Source organism: Mustelus asterias, chromosome 6, assembly GCF_964213995.1.
Source record: "Mustelus asterias chromosome 6, sMusAst1.hap1.1, whole genome shotgun sequence".
Lineage (NCBI taxonomy): Eukaryota > Metazoa > Chordata > Chondrichthyes > Carcharhiniformes > Triakidae > Mustelus > Mustelus asterias.
The window spans coordinates 114,223,440-114,241,355 of NC_135806.1; the positions used below are offsets into that span (position 1 = coordinate 114,223,440).

At 43.9% G+C, this 17,916-nt stretch overlaps 1 protein-coding gene across 6 annotated transcripts in view; it reads right to left on the reverse strand.

The window, feature by feature from the left end:
* Window positions 1–17,259, reverse strand: part of LOC144495090 (LHFPL tetraspan subfamily member 2 protein-like) — a 192,008-nt gene extending 174,749 nt beyond the window's left edge. For 2 of the 6 annotated variants that reach the window (XM_078214966.1, XM_078214968.1), the window contains exon 1: window positions 16,980–17,129. The gene's annotated coding sequence lies outside the window, so the exon portion shown is untranslated. Of the gene's footprint in view, window positions 1–16,467; window positions 16,485–16,979 lie in introns of those variants that run through there. The other 4 variants (XM_078214969.1, XM_078214971.1, XM_078214965.1 and 1 more) reach the window with 3 other exon arrangements.
* Window positions 17,260–17,916: the final 657 nt, after the last annotated feature.

The window sequence follows — 17,916 nt, forward strand, 5'->3', positions numbered from 1 at the left end:
TTGGGAAGGTGCTGGTGAGAGGCCTTCTTGAAATGCTGCAGTCATATTGCTATTTGGGAGTGAGTTCCAGGATTTTGACACAGCGACAGTGAAGCAACAGCGATATGTTTCCAAGTCAGGATGGTATGTGGTTTGGAGGGGAACTTCTAGGTGGTGTTCCCAGATATCTGCTGCCCTTGTCCTTCTAGACAGTAGTGGTCATGAGTTTGGAATGTGCTGCCTAAGGTGCCTTGGTGAGTTCCTGCACGGCATCTTGTAGGTGGTACACACAACTGCCACTGTTTGTCGGTGGAGGACGGAGTGAATTTTGTGGAAAGGGTAGCAATCAAGCAGGATGCTTTATCCTGGATGGTGTCGAGCTTCTTCGGTGTTGTTGAAAGTGACTTTAGAGCACAGTCAAAGCTTTCAATTTTTTGAACTGGCCATCAACTCTTGTGTAGAGTTGAATTTACAAAACCATATTTTCCAGACAAGTTTCCATCGCACTCCTAACTTGTGCCTTGCAGATGGTGGATAGGCTTTGGGGAGTCAGGAGGTGAGGTACACACCACAGGATTGTTAGCTTCTGATCTGCTCTTGTAGTCACAGTATTTATATGGTTGGTTCAGTTTCTGGTCAATGGTAACCCCCAGGATGTCGATAGTGGGAATTCTGCGATGGTAATGACCTTGAATGTCAAGGAGCGATGGTTACATTCTCCCTTGTTGGAGATAGTCATTGCTCGGCAGTTGTCTGGTTGCCACTTGTCAACCCAAGCCTGGATATTGGTCCAGGTCTTACTGCTTTCAGACATGGACTGCTTCAGTATCTGAGGAGTCGCGAATGGTGCTGAACATCCCAACTTCTGACCTTCTGATGATGAAGCAGCTGAAAATGATTGGCTTGAGGACACTACTCTGAGGAACTGAGATGATTGACCTCCAACCACCACATTCACCTTCCTTTCTGCTCGGAATGACCCAACCAGCGGAGAGTTTTCCTGATTCCCACTGACTCCAGTTTTGTTTGGGCTCCTCAATGCTGCACTGGGTGAAAAGCTGCCTTGATGTCAAGGTCAGTCACTCTCAACTCACCTCTGAAGTTCAGCTCTTTTGTCCATGTTTGAACCAAGGCTACAATGAGGTCAGGAGCTTAGTGACCCTGGCGGAACACAAACTGAGCTTCAGTGAGCAGGTTATAAAAATATGCAGCTTAATGGCACTTTTAATGACCCCTTCCATCACTTTACTGATGATTGAGAGTTGACAAAATCATTGGCTGGGTTGAATTTGTCCTGCTTCTTGCGTACAGGACATACCTGGGTGTGTTTCCACATTGCTGGGTAGATGCCCAGTGTTGTAGCTGTACTGGAATAGCTTGGCTAGGGACACGGCAAGTTCTGGAGCACACTTCTTCAGTAATATTGCTGGAATATTGTCAGGGCCCATAGCTCTTGCAGTATCCAGTGCCTTCAGCCATTTCCTGACATAATGCAGAATGAATCAAATTGGCTGAGGACTGGTGTGTGTGATGTTGGGGACCTCCAGAGGAGGCCGAGATGGATCATCCACTCGGCCTCCTGTAAGTAACTCTGCAGTAGTGGCTCACCTCAGGTTATTCTCAGTCCCTCTTTCACTTCACTCTTTAAAAAGTGACTCTTTCCCTCATTCTCGAAAACAAGATAGCCCCTTTATGGCAAAGTGTTCCCATTCCCTAACTATTCTTTTACTTGTGTGCTTGTCAAAGTTCTTGGTGCTTCTTTTTACGTTGACTATTTCTCCCGAACATCTTCTACAATTTTTAATGTTTTTTATTATTCCCCTTACAGTTATCATCTGCCTCATTTTAAAAATCTAATGTATGCTCTTAACTCCACATGCACAATCTCCCAAAATCTGAATTAGCTCACATTGAGGTTTTATTTTCCTGAAGAAAATTTTGTCCCAATTTAAATTCCTGATACTCAGAACCCTCTTTTATACCTCACTATCAGAACCCTCTTTGATGCCTCACTATCAGAACCCTCTTTGATGCCTCACTATCAGAACCCTCTTTGATGCCTCACTATCAGAACCCTCTTTGATGCCTCACTATTTTCCAGTGGACAGCCATACTGTAAATACCTAGAAACTTTTGCAAATGGTGTATTTTCCATGTTTAAGTTGCAAGCAGTGTGAAATATTGCATTACTGCTTCAATCTGCATGTTTCCCTGATTCGTCATTTCGTTTGTAATCAGCACTCCCTGTGATTAGAAAGTGTGGTGACTGTAAAACCACCAAAGCAGATTAAATGTCTTCTATATTCATGGGGCTGGGACAAGGCAGTGGACTGGAACTTACTGAACTAAAGTGCCCATGAGCCTAGGGAATGCACCATACAAAATCTGATCAATTGTTTGATTGAGATTACTGAATACCGACTTGAGATAACCCATGCAAATTTGATGTGCAACGTGGGATGCTTAACCTTTCAAATTGTGCTCTATGCTTCTGCCAATGGAACTCATAGGAACTGGACTAGACCATTCACTCCTCAAGCCAACACTCCCATTCAATTAGATCGTGACTGATCTGTACCTCAAATCTGTTCAGCCTACTTTGAATCATATCCCTTGATGTCCTCACCGAACAAAAAAATGCACCAAGCTCAGTGTCAAAAACTTCAATTTGTCCAACGTTTGCCTGTCCACCATCTACAAGGCACAAGTCAGGAGTGTGATGGAATACTCCCCACTCGCGTGGATGGGTGCAGCTCCAACAACACTCAAGAAGCTTGACACCATCCAGGACAAAGCAGCCTGCTTGATTGGCATCACATCTACAAACATTCAAACCCTCCACCACCAACGCTCAGTAGCAGCAGTGTGTACTATCCACAAGGTGCACTGCAGCAATTCACCAAAGATTCTTAAACAGCACCTTCCAAACACATGACCACTTCCATCTAGAAGGACAAGGGCAGCAGATAAATGGGAACACAACCACCTGCAAGTTCCCCTCCAAGCCACTCACTGCCCTGACTTGGAAATATATTGCCGCTCCTTCACAGTCGCTGGGTCAAAATCCTGGATGTCCCTCCCTAACAGCACTGTGGGTCAACCCACAGCATGTGGACTGCAGCGATTCAAGAAGGCAGCTCACCACCCCCTTCTCAACAGCAACTAGGGATGGGCAATAAATGCTGGCCAGCCAGCGACGCCCATGTCCCACGAATGAATAAAAAATATCCACAGCCTTTTGGAGAAGAATGAGGAATTTTCCAGAAGCCTTTGTGTTTAGGAGTGTTTACTGATTTCACTCCTATATGGCCCAGCGTTAATTTTAAAATATCGGCTCCAAAATTTTATTTAAATAAAGAGTCAGCCCAATATCGGATTTCCCCACTGCATCTTTCTACTTGTGCTACCATTTACCTGATTCCTTTCATTCAATCTAATTATTTTCAGTTCCATGCATATTGAATTCCTGTCTAAGTGCGAACTGTAACTCTTAAACCCTTCTGACTATGTTTCTGTTCTTCCTCACTTTTTCTGCCTGTTTCATTATCACCTGAAAGAGATTCTGCTTATTGTACTTTTATCTTAGTTATGCATTTTTTATAAACAATAAAAACAGAATAACTGTATGCACTTCCTAAAGGCCATGTTTTAGAGATTATGTGTGCATATATGTACATTTCTGTGTCTCACTGCATCTCATTAGTTCAAATTAAATACTCCAAAGATTTTTTTTTATTCATTCGTGGGACATGGGCATCGCTGGCTGCCAGCATTTATTGCCCATCCCCAGTTATGGACAGAATTTTGAATAACTGTTCCTGATGACTCTCAGAAGCCCACTGCCATTTCACGCTCAGTCGAGCTCTTATTAGCAGTGGGCAGGACTTCTGTCCACCCTTGAAAGGAGGTCCCACCTTGGACAGCTGTGGGCCAACATTAGAGTAAAAGATCCCCTTGGAAACAGTGATCATAACATGGTAGAATTTAGCATTCAATTTGAGAGTGAGAAACTTGGATCAGAAACTTATAAACTTATACACTTATGTTCAGGTAATTACAAAGGAATGAGGACAGAATTGGCTGGAGCGGATTGGAAATGTATTTTAGCAAAAAGGTGGTTGTTTAACAACGGCAGGTGTTTATGAAAATAGTTCATGACTCACAACAAGGAAATATGTCAGTGAGGAGGAAGGATTCTAGGAAGGGGATAAATCAACCATGATTAACCAAGAAAGTTAAAGATGGTGTGAAACTGAAAGAAAAAAACACATCATGTGGCAAAGATTAGTGGTAAACCAGAGAATAGGGGAAGTTTTAAAAACCAACAACAGATGACCAGAAAAATAAAGAGGGAGAAAATAATCTATGAGGGTAAATTACAAAGTAAAATAAAAGCAGACAATAAGAGCTTCTTTAAATACATAAGAAGGAAGAGGGGCCAAAGTGAATATGCCCCCCTTGGAGAATGAGACAGGAGAAATACTAATGGGGAACCAGGAAATGGCAGAGGAGTTAAATAAGTACTTTGCATCAGTCTTCACAGCAGAAGACACTAATAACATTCAAAAAATACTCAATAAACAAAGGGCAAAATACAATAATCAAAGGATAAATACAATAACTATCACGAGAGAAAAAGTACTAGGGAAACTAATGGAGTCAAGACCAGTAAATCCCCAAGACCTGATGGGTTGCATCCTAGGATATTAAAGGATGTAATGACAGAGATAGTGGATGCACTTGTCGTAATCTTTCAAGAATCCTTGAATTCTGGAAAAGTCCCAGAGGATTGGAAAGCTGTTAATGTAACACCTTTATTCAAAGGGGAATGGAGACAAAAACAGGTAACTATAGCTTAACATCTACTGTTGGGAAAATGTTAGCATGCGTTACAAAGCAATAACAGAGCATTTAGAAATACATAGTATAATCAAGCAGAGTCAACATGGCTTCACAAAGGGAATTTATGCCTGACAAATTTATTAGAGTTCTTTGAGATGGTAACAAGCAGGTTAAAGGGAAACCAGTGGATGTAATATACTTGGATTATGTTGATAAGGTACTGTACAAAAGGCTATCTTACATGAGAAGAGCCCATGGTGTTGGGGGTAGTATATTAGAATGGGTAGAGGATTGGCTAACTGATAGAAGGCAGAGAGTTGGAATAAGAGGGACATTTTCAGGATGGCGACTAGTGGAATGCCACCAGGATCAGTGCTAGGTCCACAATTATTTTAAAGTATGTTACTGACTTGGACGAGGAAAGTGAATATACTGTTGTCAAGCTTGTGGATGAGCTAAAAATAGGTGGGAAGACAAGTAGCGTGATGACATAAAGGGTCTACTGAGGGATTTAGACAGGTTAAGTGAGTGGACAAAAACTTGGCAGATAGAACATAACGTAGGAAAATGTGAAGTTATGCACTTTGGTACGAAGAATAAAGGAGCTGAATATTATTTAAATGGAGAAAGCCTGCAGAAAGCTGCAGCACGGAGGGATTTGAGGGTCATTGTGCATAAAACACAAAAAGCTGGCATGCAAGTTCAGCAAGTAATAGGGAAGGCAAATGGAAAGCTGGCCTTTATTTCAAAAGGAATGGAATATAAAAGTAGAAAGTCTTGTTAAAACTATACAAGATACTAGTTAGACCATACCTGGAATACTCGACCACACCTGGAATACCATGAACAATTTTGGTCCCCGCATCTAAGGGAAGATATACTGGCATTGAAGGCAGTCGAGAGAAGGTTCACTGGTTGATCCCAGGTGTGGAGGCATTTTTTCATGAGGTTAAGTAGGTTGGGCCTGTACTCATTGGAGCTTAGAAGAATGAGGCACAATCTTATTCAGACATATAGAATTCTCAGAGGGCATGACAGGGTAAATGCTGAGAGGATGTTTCCCTTTATGGGAGAGTCTAGCACCAGAGGGCACAATCTCAGAGTCACTCATTTAAAACAGAGATGAGGAGGAATTTATTCTCTGAGGGTAGTGAATCTGTGGAATCCTTTGCCACAGAGAGCTGTAGAGGCTGGGTCACTATGTTCAAGGCTGAAATAGGCAGATTTTTAATCAGTAGGGAATCAAGGGTTATGGGGATAAAGCAGGAAAGTGGATTATAAAGAGATTATAAAGATTGTAAAGAGCATTATCATATCAGATCAATCACGATTCCATTGAATGGTGGAGCAGACTCAATGCGCTAAATGGCCTACTTCTGCTACAAAGTCTTAGGGTCTCTCCAAGTATAGCACTGCAGTGGCCAAAAGAGGTAGTGCAGCGCCATGCGTGGAACTGTCCCGGGAGCATTCTTAAGGTAAGTCCCAGGTGTCCTGGAATGTCGGGAGGTGAGCAATCGCAGCATCATGAGCTTGGCCAGGAGAGGGAGGGAGGGCTGGAGCACCCAGATTCCAGAGGAGAGGGTGCCCCAAATATGAAGTGGCTTTTAGATTGAGCCCCCCACCCGCCCCCAGCCCCACCCCCAGCCCCACCCAAGATAGAAATATAGAATCCCTACAGTGCAGGAGGCCGCCATTTGGCCCATCGAGTCTGTACCGACCACAATCCCACCCGGGCTCTACTCCCGTAACCCCACATATTTACGTTGCTAATCCCCCTGGTACTAGGGTCAATTTAGCATGGTCAATCCACCTAACCCACACATCTTTGGACTATGGGAGAAAACAGGAGCACCCGGAGGAAACCCACGCAGACACAGGGAGAACGTGCAAACTCCACACAGACAGTGACCCAAGGCTGGAATTGAACCTGGGTCCCTGGCGCTGTGAGGCAGCAGTGCCAACCACTGTGCCACCGTGCCGCCACTAAAAACAGAATTGTACAAAAGATGGCAAATTGTTTCCTTTTCATTTTCCTACCCTTCTCTGACCTATGCCCGGCTGCCTAAAAATTGAGGGCAGGTGGGAACGGGTCCTTAAGTGACTATAGAGTGGCCAGTTAAGGGGCTTCATAGGAGAGAAGGTGAGACCCTGCTAGTCCCACTGGGAAATTGCCTTTTCTTCAAAGTGGGCAGATCCCAGAGGGAATCTCGTCCATGGAATTTTACACCCCTCACCCCAGCCTCGGAAACAACTAAGGGAGCATAAAATTCTGCCCCATGAACTGAAGGAAAAAAATCTAGCAATTAAAAAAAAAGGAACTGGTTGGAAAGAAGATTGAAAATCTCCTCAGTAATTGAAATTTCTAGTGGCAATAATGTTTGCACCAATAGAAAGACATTAAGAATGAATAATTTCACAAAGAAATTATACAATTCACCAAAACATTTTGTAATTCACAATAACAAATAAACTGGCCCATGAAAAGGTCAGTGATGTCTTAAAATGTTTAACAGCTTTAAAAGTTTTGCTGCCTTTTGTTTCCAAGATAGGTGCCAATAATTCAGATGAGGCCAATGATGACTGTCCCACCGATCATAACCAATTGTTTCATGCATGCTCTACTCTGAAAAGATTCAATTTTTCCTTTTATAACTAAGTTGTGCTACATCTGTTTAAGCAGTTATTCCGTTTTTAAGATTACAGCAAATATGATGTGGACGGTTTAGTACAATTTGGATGACAAACTAAAGGTTTGTTAATAACCAAGGAAATGATTCTGTGATTCAGTGCGCAGTGCCGAAACATAGTGATCCGTGTTTTTAGAAGGCTTCACTTTTGTTTCCCCTTAGCCCTCACGTTGAGTGAAGAGCCACCTACATGGCCTATATAACCTATGTAGAAAATGAGGACAGTTCTACCAAATTGTGCAGCTAATCATCACAGCACTAAATGATACGGTGGCACAGTAGTTAGTACTGCTGCCTCACAGTGCCAGAGACCCGGGTTCAATTCCCGGCTTGGGTCACTGTCTGTGTGGAGTCTGCACGTTCTCCCCGTGTCTGCGTGGGTTTCCTCTGGTTTCCTCCCACAGTCTGAAAATATGCTGGTTAGGTGCATTGGCCATGCTAAATTCTTCCTCAGTGTATCCGAACAGGCACCGGAGTGTGGCAATTAGGAGATTTTCCCAGTAACTTCATTGCAGTGTTGCTGTAAGCCTACTTGTGACACTAATAAACTTTAAACTACACTGTCAGTTTCTTTCCTAAGCTTCAGCCCCTAAGTTAAATTTTGAAGTGACTTTGAAGGGCATCAGGCAATCCCTTAGAGGGGAAAGGGTTCCCATTCCAGATGCAAACTCCCACTCTACCTGCCCGATCTGGCACATGCACAGCTCTGCACAGCAAAGAGCTCAAATGCAAGTTTACAGTAGACTACCCCAACACTTCAATACTTCTCCAGAAATGATTTTAAAAATCAAGACATCAGAAGAAATGAATGCAACAAGTGCAAGTTCAATGTATCTCATTCTCCACATTAACCTGAATCAGACCACAATCCCAGCGGAAACACCATTCCTGTTCTTTGGTATTGGTTTTAGACATTTATGAGCATGATCTTTTGGCATGATGCTACATGATGCAATAAATTGAAAAGAAAACTTTCTTCAGATTATCCAGGCAGTGTAGTAAGCCAAAAGAAAAATGTTCCAAAGAGCTGGGCACAAAACAGCAAGGTTAGCTGTCAGGAGCTGGATCCAGCAAGTCCTCTCAGATATACAATGTCCTCAGGAGGAAAAGTCCTGGGATTCGCACCAGGACGATTTAAATAATTTCTGCATGCTCGCAAGAGACCCTTGCCCTCGACCAATGTTTGTAGTCCTATTTCCTCCATCAACCAACGCCACCCAAAATACATTGGCTAGTCAGTCAGTCATCCAATTTCTATTTATGGGATCCTGTTGTGCACAGAATTGCTGCTATATTCATTTTTAAAAGTGATTGCCTTTCATAGTAGTTCATTGTCTGTGGAGTGCTTTGGGACATAATGAATTGTGTAGGCAGAAGATAGTTATTAATGGTAGGAGTGTAGAGTGATAGCGGAGTCCATTAGCAATTGGAACAAGGCTTACTGCTCTTCACTACCATTCAGGAAGGGGATGGTGAGGGAACAGTTTACTTATTGCACAAAAGATACGTGTTGGTGATGTTACCTTGCTCGAAACAAATAATTTAAAGGTGGATCTGGGTCCAGCTATCCAGTTGTAGATATTGATCAACTGGGCGGGCCGTTGGCTTATATTTAGTTCCGTAGGCCGAGGAAATTAGATGTGTTAACTGGGATTGGTGGTATGAGTTACTGCGGTCTCCTGGAACTTTCTTGATTATCTTCAGGGACGGAGAGGAATTTCCCAAACCATTCCTAAATTAGACTTAGGATGTTCTCCTTATTGTCTGTCCCAGGAAATTGGGTGGGGTGGGGGGGGAATTGGGAGTCAGGTTGATGGTACAGATCCTGTCCCTCTTTTTCAAATGTTTATGTTTCAAGTTGCCCAGGTAGTTTGGTTAGTAAAAGTTCTGCCCAACATGAAAAGTCCCACTTTGTGCAGCACTGGTAAAACTGGCCCTTGGGCATTTTTTGCTCAATGATGAGACTATCATTTAAACCAATCCAAGTGGATAAGACAAAATTCTCGTACGCCAATGCCCTAGATGAAATGGTTTTATGTGGTTAGTCACATCCCAGTTTTTGTTTGGCACAAGCATATTAAAACGTTTATCTATAATTCTTCATCAATTATAGTTCGGAAGGCAAAATAAAATTAATTTCGGACTGCTGTCCTACAGAAAATACTTGAGACTTGCCTGCGATGGATCAAAGACTGACTGACATTTTGTACCCATTGTCCTCAGCAGTCCCTCGGAATGAGGATGACACCTGCCAAGCTTCATGACTGGATGTCCTCATGTGTCACAGCAGGTCAACACTGGAGCTACAGATCTTTGGGCACTGCAGAAAGGACAACTACTACCCTGAGGAAAGGGGGTTTCTCAAGCCAGGATTCAGTTTTCTCCTCTTCTGCTTTCATTGCCTCCCTACAGCAGAATTTATCTGGTAATTTTCTGGCTGATGAGACACTGCCAACACGGTTCACTTTGGGGAGACTTCTCCCACCCACTCATGTCACTTTGACCCCTTTTCAATGATGCCTTCAGAAATACCTTAAAATGGTTTTTGGGTGCCAATGTTGAAATTGTGAGTAAAGGATCTGCTTTAGAAGTCGATTATTTGGTATGCGGATGCAGTAGCCAGATCAGTGGAGCTGGTTTGCACTACATGGTGGCGATGCTGGAGAAACTGGCTTCAGTGAGAATGCTGGAGTTTGTTCACCTGTCTTCTTACCTGAGTTTGAGTATCCTGCAGATCAGACGCTGCTGGTGGAAATGTTCCAGTGCCTGGAAGTGCCTTTTGTAGGTGACCCAAGTCTCACTGCCAGAGAAGATGGATGGTAATGGCAACAGCGCTGTAAACTAAAGCCTTTGTCAAGCAAGACTGCGTGACTGTGCCAACTCTCTTCACTCTCTACCTCAGCCTAGTCATGGAACTCATTCGTGACCAACTTTCACAAGGGACCATGATTCAACAGACTGAAAGCCAAGACTAAGGTGACCCTCCATCATATCCATGACATCCAAAGTGCTGGTGGCTGCGCATTGCGGCCCACACTGCAAACGACACACAGACCACCTTCAACCTCTTCTACTCCACATGGTCTCTCACTCAACAAAATCCTTCACCAGCCCTCCCCAGACTCACATTCCAGCTATTGTTACTGAAATCGTTGAACACTTCCTTATCCTGGCAGCTACCTCTCTCAAAATGTCACCAAAGAGGAGTTCCAACTTAGAATCAGCTGTGCCATCGCAGCCATCCAAAAGTAAAGTAAAGTTTATTTATGAGTCACAAGTAAGGCTTACACTGCAATGAAGTTACTGTGAAATGCCCCTAGTCACCACAGTCCAGCGCCTGTTCGGGTCAATGCACCTAACCAGCACATCTTTCAGATTGTGGGAGGAAACTGGAGAACCTGGAGGAAACCCATGCAGACACGGGGAGAATGTGCAAACTCCACACAGACAGTGACCCAAGCCGGGAATCGAACCCGGGTCCCTAGCGCTGTGAGGCAGCAGTGCTGACCACTGTGCTACTGTGCCGCCCACTGGGGTCTTCAATAACAGACATCCCCATAAGGTGAAAAAGGCTTTTGTACCCATGCAATATTGGAAACACCTTTTCCTGTAGAGTGTCTTGATGTGGTCTACATAACACAGTGATAGGTGGAATTGTATGTAATGTAGATAGAAGCATGAAATGGCAAAGAGATATTGATAAGATTAAGCGAATGGGCAAAACTGCAGCAAATGGATTTCAATGTAGGTAAATGTGAGATCATCCATTTTGGAACTAAAAAGGATAGAACAGTGTAGTTCTAATGGGAAAAAGCTAGAAACAGCAGAGACTTGGGGATCCAGGTACATAAATCGTTAAACTATCAGGAACAGTAGGGCATATAATCAAAAAGGCCAACAGAATGCTGACCTTTAGATCTAGAGGATTAGAACACAATAGGATAGAAGTCATGCTTCAGCTATATAAAGGTGTGGAGATGCCGGCGTTGGACTGGGGTAAACACAGTAAGAAGTCTCACAACACCAGGTTAAAGTCCAACAGGTTTATTTGGTAGCAAAAGCCACTAGCTTTCAAAACGCTGCTCCTTCATCAGGTGATGAAAGCTAGTGGCTTTTGCCACCAAATAAACCTGTTGGACTTTAACCTGGTGTTGTGAGACTTCTTACTGTGTCAGCTATACAAAGCCATGGACAGACCACACAGAGTATTGAGGGTATATCTGGGCACCACACCATGGGAAGGATCCTGGAAGGACCATAGTGTAGGTTTACTAGAATGATATCTAGACTCCAAGGATAAAATTATGAGGACAGATTACACTGGAATTTCGAAGATTAAGAAATTATTAGATTAATGTTTTCAAGCTATTATTAAGGAGAACAGATAGTTTCTCCCAATCTACGCTATTTTTGTTAGCTGAGGAGTCTAGGACTGGGGGCACAGTCAAACAATTAGAGCCCGACCCTTCAGCAGTGAAATTAAGAAACAAAAGATGGAGAACATTTGAAATTCTCTTCAATAAATGGCACTTGATGTTTGATCAACTGTTACATTTAAAATTGAAATAGATGGATTTTTGTTAGCCAAATGATATGGAACAAAATGAGGTACATAGAGTCCGATCACAGATAAGCCATGATCTTATTGAATGGTGAAATAGGTTCAAGGAGCTAAATGGCCAACTCTTACTCCTGTGGTCCTAAATATGACAGCACTTTGTCTCTGAAACTGGGGAATGACCTATTACTGAACTTAAATGGATAAGGTTATGAAAAATAGGGGCAGCTATAGTTCATTTGAGTCATCGAGTCTCTTGTGTCATTCAATAAGATCATAGCTGAGCTGTCTGCGGCCTTTACTCTACATTCCTGCCTGATTCCCCCATAACCCTTGACTCCCTTGTCAATCAAAAATCTATCTAACTCAGCCCTGAATATATTCAATGACCCACCTCCATTCCTCTTTGGGGAAGAGGACGCCAAAGACCAACAACCCTCAGAGAAAGAATTCCTCCTCATCTCCATCTTCATTGCGACACTCTTTATTTTTAATCTGTGCCCCTTAACTCTAGCATCCCCCCACAAGGGGAGATAATCTCCTAGTATCTATCCTGTCATGCCCCCTCAGAATCTTACATGTCAATAAGATTGCCTCTCATTATTTTAAACTGCAATGAATATAGGTCTAACCAGCTCAACCCTGACTCAAGAGACAACCCTTTCATTCCAGAAATTGTGGGGACGGGGGGGATGGGGGGAGGAGGGGTGGGAACTCGGGGAGGTGAGGTTGCAGTCGGGTGGGGTGCGGGGCAAAGGGGTTGGGTAGGGGTTGTGAGGGGGGGGGGGGGGGGGGTCTGTAATATAGTTACCCAGAAGTTAGAAGCAGTTTACATTCTTCTGACTGTTTCTGGGTAACTATTGATGTAACACTGTAATCGTTCGAAGTTTGCAATTTAAATCACATTTTCCTGTCATTCCCAGCACAGGGCAATTACCCATCAGAAGTTTGCACTCCCCAAGCAATTGCTGTGCAAACCTACCTGGTAAATTGGGGGTTTCCCAGCGCATCTTTGAGGTGCCACCCTGCTACACGGCCCTGGTTCTCAGAAGCTATGGCCCAATCTAATCTGCTGACATACTCAGTACTCCAGTAGATTCAAACGGTCTCACATTCATTTTCCTTTGAAATTTGCTGTGCAAATTCCTATTACCATCAATACTGTTTCATATTTTATTCAACTCTTATGTTGATAGTTAGACAGCTTTTCAGTAAATGCCTTGGTTCATTTACATCAGTGTATACAAGTGGTAATGAGTTGCAGGCATTGAAGCAGCGATTTAATAAATGTTACTTGCCTTTACTGGAACTCAACCTCATCTTGTACCAATCAGTTACACAGATGCCTTTGCTTTGGCCCATTTTGAAACACAAGCAACAACCCTTATGGAAGGAGCAGGGTTGTGTGTACTGGTGGCAATGTCTTATGTATGTGACAAAGGGCAGAATCATTCACTTCTGCCTGCCTGTGGAACATCAAAATGTACAGCTGGTGCTGCAATATCCAGCTGGATCGCAATACACGTCAATATGGTAAAGTCATTGCTAGTCAGCTATGAATCAGCTAATATTACTCCTCCCCTTTTCATTTTCCCCTCACTGTTGTCCCTTCCATTCTCCTGAAGAGAATGCTACACCAAGCACAGACTCACCGATGGCATTGATCTTCCTGTGATGCCGAAATGGTGTCCACAACTGGCTGCCTCTTCAACCACAATGACACCCGAGTCCAAGCCGTTCGCATTCAAAATAAAATGGTATCAAACCACACTTTGTTGATTTGTAAGTTATTTGCAGGTTATGGCATGTCGACAGTGCACCTTTCACCAGACTCTGAGAAATCACCCCTGAGAAATCATCATTCTTTTTACTGATTGCAGATACTGCCTGATACTGGCTCAGTGCATTGTCACCACTGTTACATATTTTCAGATTTTCCTTTTCTCGTTCAAATGTCTACATTCTTATACTTTCAATGAGGGTCACTGGAAAGAGACCAAGAACATAAACGTCATTCTCACTCCTAATCCCAATACATTCTCTCTGGCCTCCTGAGTCAAGTCCAATTACCTAAACACAGGGTGGAAATGAAATCTTGGACTTTCCCCAGGATACGCCACACCAAGTACAGTTAACCAGTGGACAAAGGGGCAACCACATTGCAGGTGTCTGCAAAGGGATATTGATAGATTAAGTGAGTGGACAAAAAATTGGAATATAAAGTGGGAAAATGTGAACATCCATTTTGGCAGAAAGATCAGAAAAGCGGTACATTATTTAAATAGAGAGAGATTGCAGAACTCTTGAGCTACAGAGGGATCTGTAGGGCCTAGGGCATGAATCATAAAACATTAGTACGCAGTTACAGCAAGTGGTTAGGAAAGCAAATGGAATGTTGGCACTTACTGCAAGGGAATGGAATATAAAAGTAGGTGTGTTTTACTACAGTTGGTGAGACCACATCTGGAGTTCTACATACACTTTTAGTCTCCTTATTTAAGGAAGGATATACGTGCGGTGTGAAGCAGTTCAGAGAAGGTCCACTCAACTGATACCTGGGATGGGGGAATGGCTATCTTATGAGGAAAGATTGGACAGGTTGGGTCTGTATCCACTGAAGCTTAGAAGAATAAGAGGTGACCTTACTGAAACATAGAAGATCCTGAGGGGACGTGACTGGAAAGGGTGTTTCCCCTTGTGTTTGAAACTAAAACTAGGGGGCACAGTTTAAAAACAAGGGGAGATGAGAAGAATTTGTTTTCTCTCAGAGGGCCGTGAGTCTTTGGAACTCTCTTCCTCAGAGGGTGGTGGAGTCAGAGTCATTGAATATTTTTAAGGCAGAGGTAGATGGAATCTTGGCTAACAAGGGAGTCAAAGGTCACCAGGAGTAGACGGAATGTGGAGTTGAGGCCACAGTCCAATCAGCCATCACCTTATTGAATGGAGGAGCAAGCTTGAGGGGCCGAATGGCCTAGTCCTGCTCCGAATTCACATGTTCATAAGTATGTTTGTTACTTTTTATTAATTAATCGTTTGAAGTTTGAAAGAGCTTTATTCCAGAATTAGCAAAAAGTGGTTTTAAAAACATAGAAACGTAACACTAAAGCTGCTCGTGAAAATGAGATATGGAAATGTGGAGCCTCACCCTGGGGGGATTAAAAACTTTCACTTTTCCTTTCAAAAAGAGATTTCAATTCTTTTACACTTTGGCCCCACCCTCTGTCAGGTTTGTGAAAAATGTAACGGATTAGTAAAATGTGTATTTAAATGTACAAACTCAACCTCAAATGCTAAGTCCTCCCTCAGTGTACCCGAAGAGGTGCCGGAGTGTGGCAACCAGGGGATTTTCACAGTAACTTCATTGCAGTGTTAATGTAAGCCAATTTGTGACACTAATGAACAAACTTAAACCTCAAATCAAGCTGATTTGGTGTGGGGGGGGAGGAGGGGGGGTCGTTGGAGAGACAGATCTGAGTTGATAATTAGAGAATTAGGAAAACTAAGCAATGGAAAGGCTTTTCCCTCAACAATTGAAGAGTTCAGATAATAACATCGCTGTCATTCTGAACCTGAAGATTTGAAACCTGCCAATTTGGAATGGCCTTTTCTTAATGCTGCACACACTATCAATGTTATGGCTAGGCTGCCTCCTATTGATCCGTGATGACTTTCACACCAGAGGGTTAAGGGCTTGGGCACAATTACAGCCAGTGGGTCAAAAATTAACCGGCAGTTAATTACCAGAAAAATCCACAGTCAACATCCACACATGTTGGAGAACTTTGATCTCCTACTCCCTTATCTCTTCTGCAGTTTGCCCTCCCTTCCCCCCCATCCCACCCCCCCCCCTCCCTATCTTCTTCCTGGACTCTGCCTATAATCAATTTAGCCCCTTCAAAGTGACACTGTAATCTTCAAGGCGCCGCAGGAATCGATACATCACATCAGCCCATCTGATAAAAAAAACGCACACTCCACATGCAACTCTTATCTATCACCCCAGGAGCACTATCCTGGATCAGCCTCCTGTTTCAGGCAGCCACCTCCCCCCTCCCCTCTCTCCCCAAAACAAGGTGCCCAGACCCTCGCAACAGGGGCACAACAGATGTCAGAAGCCTTCCTCCCCCCCAACTCACATTAATCCTCTGCTCTGTATTACTGTGAATCGTGGCACCAAATAAAGAGAGAGGACAGATTGCGGCAGATTTTTCAATGAACGGGTCTCAGAGAGAAGTCCCTAGACTCTCCCCCCACCCAGCACTGGGAGGTCCGGGCAATGCCCAAGGGTCTCGGTGCCCGGACCCAGCCGCTTAGATTGTACTGGTGCCCTCTCCGCTGAAACTTTCTACACTAGGCTGAAGTCAAGTTTACAAAAATAAAAGCTGTAAAGATTTCACTCACTCGATACAACCCGCACAGAGAGGCTGATCTTGTGCACTCACCCCTGTATTATCCTTTCGTTGCAGTTACTCTGCTACAATCGCCTGCCTCTCCCCTAAAAGTGCTGGAACAGCAATTCCCTGCTGTGGCTCCTCAGGAAGCGTTGACTAGAAACAGTTTCCCACCGCCTTTCTGCTCTGTAACTTTCGCCCCAGCCTTTTCCAGCCTCCTGCCAGTTAGTTGCTGGTGGGTTTTCCTCCACCTTCCTTCTTGGTATTTCAGCAGGGGCTGGCTTAGAACAATCTCACTGCAGCTAATGTGTCCCCCCCCCCCAAAAGACTTGCAATGTCCACACACTGTACTCAACCTCTAAGAACACACACTCCCCACTCTGCTGCCTTCCTGACACGTTTTATCTCTAACTTTCCCACACTCGGATCTCACTATCGCTGTAATAAATCTCCCTGCCTCCTGCCTGCCTTTTGTGTCTTGTTTCTAAACCTTCTCGAGCACAGTCTCAGCTCAAAACTCACCAAGTCTCCGGGTGCAGAGGGGCTTTGATCGGTTACTCCAGGTCGATGCCCTCCCTCTCTCGCTGCAGCTGCTTCTTATTTTTAAAAAATCTAAGCGCTTGAATGAGCAGTTCTCAGAGGGCAGGTCTCTCTCTCTCTCTCCCAAACACATGCACCACTGGAGAGGAATCCACTGATGTCACAGCTCCGCCTCCTCTCCTCTCCTCTCCCCTCTCCCCTCCCCCCGCCTCCTGGGACACAGGGAGTTCCCAGCCAGGCTGACCTACCCCCAGTCTGAGCTGGTTATGTCTCAGCCTTAGACGGGGTATATATAACATTGGGAAGGATTCAACAAGCTTCCCATCCAAGAATTAACACGAGCTCAGAAGCAGCCACACACAGACAACTTTTTTTTTGCAATGCACTTATATAAGTGATGTGGAGATGCCGGCGTTGGACTGGGGTAAACACAGTAAGAAGTTTAACAACACCAGGTTAAAGTCCAACAGGTTTATTTGGTAGCAAAAGCCACACAAGCTTTCGGAGCTCCAAGCCCCTTCTTCAGGTGAGTGGGAATAGCCGAGATATTTGAATCATCGATAGTAACGGGTGAGGTGCCTGAAGATTGGAGAGTGGCAAATGTTGTGCCTTTGTTTAAAAAGGGCTGCAGGGAAAAGCCTGGGAACTACAGGCCAGTGAGCCTCACATCTGTGGGTGGGTAAATTATTGGAAGGTATTTTGAGAGACAGGATCTACAGGCATTTAGAGATGCAAGGACTGATTAGGGACAGTCAGCATGGCTTTGTGAGTGGAAAATCAAGTCTCACAAATTTGATTCAGTTTTTTGAAGGGGTAACCAAGAAGGTAGATGAGGGCTGTGCAGTTGATGTTGTCTACATGGACTTTAGCAAGGCCTTTGATAAGGTACCGCAAGGTAAGTTGTTGCATAAAGTTAAAT